Genomic DNA, 7,500 nt, shown 5'->3' with positions numbered 1-7,500 from the left:
TGCAGTCTGCCCGGAGGATTCAACACGGCGGGAAGGTCGGTGGCCCGGGAGTTCCGGATCCCCTCAGCGGGACCGGGGCCCGGGCCCTACCCTGCCCCCGCAGGGCGCATTTCCTCCGCGGCGGTGCGCCGCGACCGGCTCCGGGTCGGCTGGGAAGGCTTCGGAGTGGCAGGTGGCCCTCCGCTCCGGCGGAGGGTGTTACAGCCCCCCTGGCAGCAGCATCGCTGTGTCCGCGGGGCAGAGGGAGATTCGACCGCCTCCGCGCCCTCCCCCGGGCACTCGTCCCCGGCCGCCCCTCGGGGCCCCCGGCTCCCGGCGCGACTGTTGACTGGGGCGGACTGTTCTCAGTGCGCCCCGACCGCATCGCGCCACCGGGCGGGGAGGCCCACGCCGGGCGCCAGGGGTCTGCGGCAATGTCGGTTACCCACCCGACCCGTCTTGAAACACGGACCAAGGAGTCTAACACGTGCGCGAGTCGGAGGGCCGAGCGAAACCCTGTGGCGCAATTTATTTATTTATTTATTTATTTTATATTCTTATAAAGCGCCAGACTAGACCCCCGAAGGGGCATCTCCGCGCTATTGCTGCAACAGAGAGAGTTCTGATTCAAAATGTGTGTCCAGACTGAAGGAGGAAAGCTACAGGGCGTTATTTTCTAGGGTACAGATAGGTTTTTAAAGTTTTCCTGAAAGTCAGGTGACTAGGGAGAGATCTTAGTTCCGGGGGCAAAGAATTCCAGAGTATTGGTCCGGCGTGGGCTAGTGCACGGCCGCCTTGTCTGGTCTTTTTTACTCTGGGTACTTGCAGTAACTGCTGATGACTGGAGCGCAAAAGGCGCCCTGGGGTGTAGGGCTGGAAAATTTTGGTCATGTATTTTGGGCCCTCCCCTATCATGCTCTTGTGGATAGTACAAAGCGTTTTAAACTGGACTCGTTTCCTCACTGGAAGCCAGTGGAGTCTCATCAGCAGGGGACATGAGGGTGTCCGCGGAGGAGCATTCAGGATAATCCTTGCAGCTGTATTTTGGATTACCTGCAGTTTGCTGAGTTGCTCCTCGTTGGCTCCAAGGAGCAGACCGTTGCAGTAATCAACCCTGCTGATGACAAGAGCCTGTACAAGCGTCTTTCTGTGATGGTCCGGTATGTAGGGGAAGACACGTCTTAACATACCAATAGCCCGGAAGCAGTTTCCAGCAACTTGGTTAACATGGCCTTTAAGAGTGAGTTGCTGATCAAAAAGCACTCCCAAGTTCCCGACTGTACTCTTGGCGATGGGAACAGGGCCCAGCTCTAAGGGCCACCAGTCGGATGCCCAGTGTGTCGCCGCTTGCCCAAAACACATGACCTCCGTCTTCCCTACATTACACTGCAGACAGTTAGATGACATCCACTCTGCAATGGCCCTCATGCCATCTGCAAAAGATCTTTTTATTGCATGTGTAAGGTTTTTAAAGGGAAAGAGGAGTTGGGTGTCGTCGGCGTACGACACTGGGGTAAAGCCGAAGGATCTTGCTAAGTTGGCTAAGGGGGCCACATACACATTGAAGAGTGTAGGACTCAGGCACGAGCCTTGTGGCACTCCCTTATTGAGCTCCCTAAGAGTGGATTTATGGGAGCCCAGCCTAACTTCTTGATAACGACCAGTCAAAAAGCTCTTCATCCATGCCAGAGCCTCTCCCTCTATACCCACCTCGCCTAGGCGGTTGAGTAGCACCGTGTGAGACACCGTATCAAAAGCGGCGGAAAGGTCCAACAGCACCAGAATCATTGAGCTGCCTTCATCCAGTGCCATTTTGATGTTATTGGTCACCGTCTGAAGGGCTGATTCTGTGCTGTGGTTTGGCCTGAACCCTGATTGCGAATAGTCCAGGCCGTCCGTCTCCTCAAGATGTTGAGAGAGATAGGTGTTCACATGCCTCTCCGTAACCTTGCCTAGGTAAGGTAGGATTGAAGGTGAGGTAAGGTAGGATTGAAGGTGAGGGCTGGCGTGCGCCGGCTGAGGTGGGATCCCGCCGCGCTTCCAGCGGCGGGCGCACCACCAGCCCGTCTCGCCCGCTCTGTCGGGGAGGTGGAGCATGAGCGTGCGTGATAGGACCCGAAAGATGGTGAACTATGCCTGGGCAGGGCGAAGCCAGAGGAAACTCTGGTGGAGGTCCGTAGCAGTCCTGACGTGCAAATCGGTCGTCCGACCTGGGTATAGGGGCGAAAGACTAATCGAACCATCTAGTAGCTGGTTCCCTCCGAAGTTTCCCTCAGGATAGCTGGCACTCGGAGCCCCCAGTTTTATCTGGTAAAGCGAATGATTAGAGGTCTTGGGGCCGAAACGATCTCAACCTATTCTCAAACTTTAAATGGGTAAGAAGCCCGGCTCGCTGGCGTGGAGCCGGGCATGGAATGCGAGTGCCTAGTGGGCCACTTTTGGTAAGCAGAACTGGCGCTGCGGGATGAACCGAACGCCGGGTTAAGGCGCCCGATGCCGACGCTCATCAGACCCCAGAAAAGGTGTTGGTTGATATAGACAAGAGGACGGTGGCCATGGAAGTCGGAATCCGCTAAGGAGTGTGTAACAACTCACCTGCCGAATCAACTAGCCCTGAAAATGGATGGCGCTGGAGCATCGTGTCAGGAACTAGCAAGGCGCCTACCTAAACTGTTAAACTACATCTCCCAGAAGTCCTGGTAGTGGGAGTGGCGCTATAAAAGGAGGGGAGGGACCACCTGACATTGCTCGTGATTTTGTACTGTTGTGTTCATGGAGAATCGGAGTCCGTTGGTTTGAGCTGCACTTCATGTTCTTGTTCCTGATATATTACAGAGCTGCTTCTAGGCTGAAATACTGAGGCGAGAGAGAGAGAGCTACATTGTTACTTTAATGAACTGCAGTTAAGAAGCAGCTGGCGTCACTGTTACAAACAGAGAGAGCGGAGCTCGATACTTTGTTACTTTAATGAACTGCAGTTAAGAAGCAGCTGGCGTCACTGTTACAAACAGAGAGAGCGGAGCTCGATACTTTGTTACTTTAAGGAACTGCAGTTAAGAAGTGGCTGGAGTCATTGTTACAAGCAGAGAGAGCGGAGCAAAGACGCATTCATAGAGAGGATTATTTACAGAGAACTCTGAGCTGACAAACTCTACCGGAGAGGAAACGGAGACAGTGAGTAGAAGCAGAGTTGTGTTACTAACATTTCCCAATAGTCAAAGACAGCGCGTGGGGTTTAATGCGTGTCTTGTGAATTGCATTATAAGGTTATAGATTCTTTTTTTGTGTGGGACAGAGCCTTTGGTTTTATTGAACTGGCACGGCTGTGCAGTTTTACCTGGATTAAGGACAGCGGTAGAGCGGAGCGTAGTGGGAGGTCATTCCTACACGCTACCGTTCAGAAGAAGGTCACTAGTGTCCTGTTCTTTTCAGTGTCAAAGCGGAAGGTAGTGGGGCCCTACACCTTGCCGTATTTGGAGAGGAAAATAGAATTGGAATCTTGTGGAAACAAATTAAGAGAGCGGAGGACAGTGGTTGTATGCTACGTCTTACCGTTTCTACTTTGGAGATATTTCTGTGTGCCTTTATAACAAGAACTTTTCGGATTCACACTTCTTATTGATCTACACTTGGGGAATGCAGTGTGTCATAGAAGCAGCATAAGGATACCAATATATACAAGGAGGGGTATGTTCTACCAAGATTCCAACAAATACTAGGTGGAGTTCTTTTCTGTTGTCAGAGTATAACCTGTTTTCTTGTGTTCTTTAGGACTTAGATGTACTGATACCCGTGAACTAAATACAAGGGAAAGGAGGAGAATACCTCACTCACAAAGGTGAACATGGTTGTCCTTTTAGCGAGAATGAAATGAGAGTAGGTTGAGTAGTGAATAACGTTAACCTGTGTGTTTCCTTTTCTTGTCTTTCAGCTGTCCCTTCCCTGCAGCCCCCTTCCGTCCCCTCCTTGTTCTATTTTTTCCCTCGCCCTATCCCTCGAACACACTGTGCTTTTTCATCAGTGTGTTGGTGTGGTCGGGAGGTGGAGCCCTATGTGCTACAATCGGATCCTGCAGCGTGGAGCCTGACAGAATCACGAGCCCACGAATTGCATTCTGCCTGGTCCGGTTGTTGTACATATGGCCACCTTGGAGGACGTGATGCGGGCTTTGGTCCTGGTTCAACAAGAGTTGGCATCATCCAAGACCGAGGCTGCTGTACTTAAAGACAGAGTAGAGCAGTTATCCAAGAATCCCTTTTCTGCTAGTCCCTCTCAAATACAGGTTACAGTTCCTCCCCCTATTCCGTTGGCTACCCCAGAAAGGTATGCAGGTGATCCGCGTAAAACACAGGTGTTTTTGACTCAGGTGATGCTCCATTTCTCTTGTAAACCGGCTTCCTTCCCCACAAATCACTCAAGGGTTGCCTTTGCTATTTCGTATTTGGTGGGGGATGCCGCTAACTGGGCAGTACCTCTGATAAAGAGAGACGATGCTATCTTGTCTAATTGGACCGCATTCAAGAACGAATTCGAAAAGGTTTTTGACAGGAGGGCCACAAACTTCAGTGCAGATAAAGAGTTGTTGACTTTGCGTCAGGGTAGAAGTGATTTAATAACGTACTTAACAACTTTTAATCGATTAGTGGCTGAAACTGAATGGCCAGAGGGAAAAAGAATGTCTCTGTTTTATCAGGGATTAAGGGATGAATTAAAAGATGCGGTGGCGCATATAGATCCCCAACCCACTACGTGTGTTGACATGGTGAATCTGGTTTTAAGGCTGGATGGTAGACTGACTGAGCGGAGTGGAGATAGAAGAAACTGGGACAGGGGCCACAACCGTGTAGTGAGTACTCCTCCTGGAGCTATAGAGACAGCGGAGGACGGGTCAGAACCTATGGAAATAGGAGCGCTTAGACCCCCTCTGTCCAATGATGAGAAAGAAAGCAGAAGAGTATTAGGCCTTTGTATGTACTGTGGCAAAAAAGGACATTACGTGCGTGAATGCCCTTCTAAGCCCAAGAACCCCTCTAGTTGGAACAAGAATAAAAGAGTAGCTGTTTCCACTATAGGAAGGGAGACAGACAATTTGTTAGCACCGTTATCCAGAGAGAAAGAGATACCTGATTGGAGACTCACTTCCCTATCTTCACCTGGGATAGGAGTGAACGAGTCACACCTGGTTCTTAACATGTCCTTAGAGTGTGAGCAGAAAATTCATCAAGTTAGGGTTATGTTGGACACAGGAGCCACAGGTAATTTTATTGATAATGGGTTAGTGTCTCGCTTAGCTATACCCAGAGTACCTAGAGATATACCAGAGGAGGTTTTGGCAGTAGATGGACAGCCTATAAAATCAGGGCTAATAGTTGAGAAAACAGCTGAGGTAGTGTTGTCAATAGATGTGTCAGAAGGGAGACATGTGGAAAAGATAACGTTGAACATCATAGAAGCTCCTCAATACGAGATCATATTGGGGATGCCGTGGTTTACGTACCACAATCCTTCTATAGACTGGAAAACCCGAACAGTGCATTTTTTGTCTGGGTATTGTCAGGAACATCTGGTGTCTTATGCATCCTCATCTTTAGCGGTAGCCGCATGTCAGTTTAGGGTGGCCACATTGGCAGAGAAAGAGGTGGTCACCGGCTGCACTGGGTTGGGAAGTCAGAAGATAGACACATTAAACCGACAGACACTGCCAATCAAGGAGGGAGTGGACGATAAACAGTCTATCATTCCTACAGGGAAGGTTAATTGCATGGTGAGGGCGGAGAGGTCCAGTGAGAAGGCGTGGCATAGTTCCACTGAAATGATACCCTTCATAGCTAATTCCGGAATTGACGCCATCACATTGCCGGTTGTTATTCCTGTTAATCTCCATTTTCAGCCATCTGTTAAGGAAAAGGTATTAATGCTGAAGAGGGTTCACAAGGGGGTGCAGGTGTGTTTGAACAAGGTCAAGGAGGAGTATATGCCAGGGGTGGTTTGTTCCGAGGTGCAGACTTTTCATCGAAGGTTTCCTGCTAAGCATGGTCCTAGGAGGCGCTAGGGACGGGGACATACTGTCAGGAACTAGCAAGGCGCCTACCTAAACTGTTAAACTACATCTCCCAGAAGTCCTGGTAGTGGGAGTGGCGCTATAAAAGGAGGGGAGGGACCACCTGACATTGCTCGTGATTTTGTACTGTTGTGTTCATGGAGAATCGGAGTCCGTTGGTTTGAGCTGCACTTCATGTTCTTGTTCCTGATATATTACAGAGCTGCTTCTAGGCTGAAATACTGAGGCGAGAGAGAGAGAGCTACATTGTTACTTTAATGAACTGCAGTTAAGAAGCAGCTGGCGTCACTGTTACAAACAGAGAGAGCGGAGCTCGATACTTTGTTACTTTAATGAACTGCAGTTAAGAAGCAGCTGGCGTCACTGTTACAAACAGAGAGAGCGGAGCTCGATACTTTGTTACTTTAAGGAACTGCAGTTAAGAAGTGGCTGGAGTCATTGTTACAAGCAGAGAGAGCGGAGCAAAGACGCATTCATAGAGAGGATTATTTACAGAGAACTCTGAGCTGACAAACTCTACCGGAGAGGAAACGGAGACAGTGAGTAGAAGCAGAGTTGTGTTACTAACATTTCCCAATAGTCAAAGACAGCGCGTGGGGTTTAATGCGTGTCTTGTGAATTGCATTATAAGGTTATAGATTCTTTTTTTGTGTGGGACAGAGCCTTTGGTTTTATTGAACTGGCACGGCTGTGCAGTTTTACCTGGATTAAGGACAGCGGTAGAGCGGAGCGTAGTGGGAGGTCATTCCTACACGCTACCGTTCAGAAGAAGGTCACTAGTGTCCTGTTCTTTTCAGTGTCAAAGCGGAAGGTAGTGGGGCCCTACACCTTGCCGTATTTGGAGAGGAAAATAGAATTGGAATCTTGTGGAAACAAATTAAGAGAGCGGAGGACAGTGGTTGTATGCTACGTCTTACCGTTTCTACTTTGGAGATATTTCTGTGTGCCTTTATAACAAGAACTTTTCGGATTCACACTTCTTATTGATCTACACTTGGGGAATGCAGTGTGTCATAGAAGCAGCATAAGGATACCAATATATACAAGGAGGGGTATGTTCTACCAAGATTCCAACAAATACTAGGTGGAGTTCTTTTCTGTTGTCAGAGTATAACCTGTTTTCTTGTGTTCTTTAGGACTTAGATGTACTGATACCCGTGAACTAAATACAAGGGAAAGGAGGAGAATACCTCACTCACAAAGGTGAACATGGTTGTCCTTTTAGCGAGAATGAAATGAGAGTAGGTTGAGTAGTGAATAACGTTAACCTGTGTGTTTCCTTTTCTTGTCTTTCAGCTGTCCCTTCCCTGCAGCCCCCTTCCGTCCCCTCCTTGTTCTATTTTTTCCCTCGCCCTATCCCTCGAACACACTGTGCTTTTTCATCAGTGTGTTGGTGTGGTCGGGAGGTGGAGCCCTATGTGCTACAATCGGATCCTGCAGCGTGGAGCCTGACACATCGG

The 7,500-nt window shown here is 49.3% G+C and overlaps 1 pseudogene; it reads left to right on the top strand.

The window, feature by feature from the left end:
* Window positions 1–1,913: 1,913 nt before the first annotated feature.
* LOC147702328 (28S ribosomal RNA) lies at window positions 1,914–2,745 on the top strand (annotated as a pseudogene; the record flags this gene model as incomplete).
* Window positions 2,746–7,500: the final 4,755 nt, after the last annotated feature.

Source organism: Lissotriton vulgaris, chromosome 7 (assembly GCF_964263255.1).
Source record: "Lissotriton vulgaris chromosome 7, aLisVul1.2, whole genome shotgun sequence".
Lineage (NCBI taxonomy): Eukaryota > Metazoa > Chordata > Amphibia > Caudata > Salamandridae > Lissotriton > Lissotriton vulgaris.
Note: the sequence above shows the minus strand (reverse complement) of the source record. Positions and strands in the feature narration are given on the sequence as shown.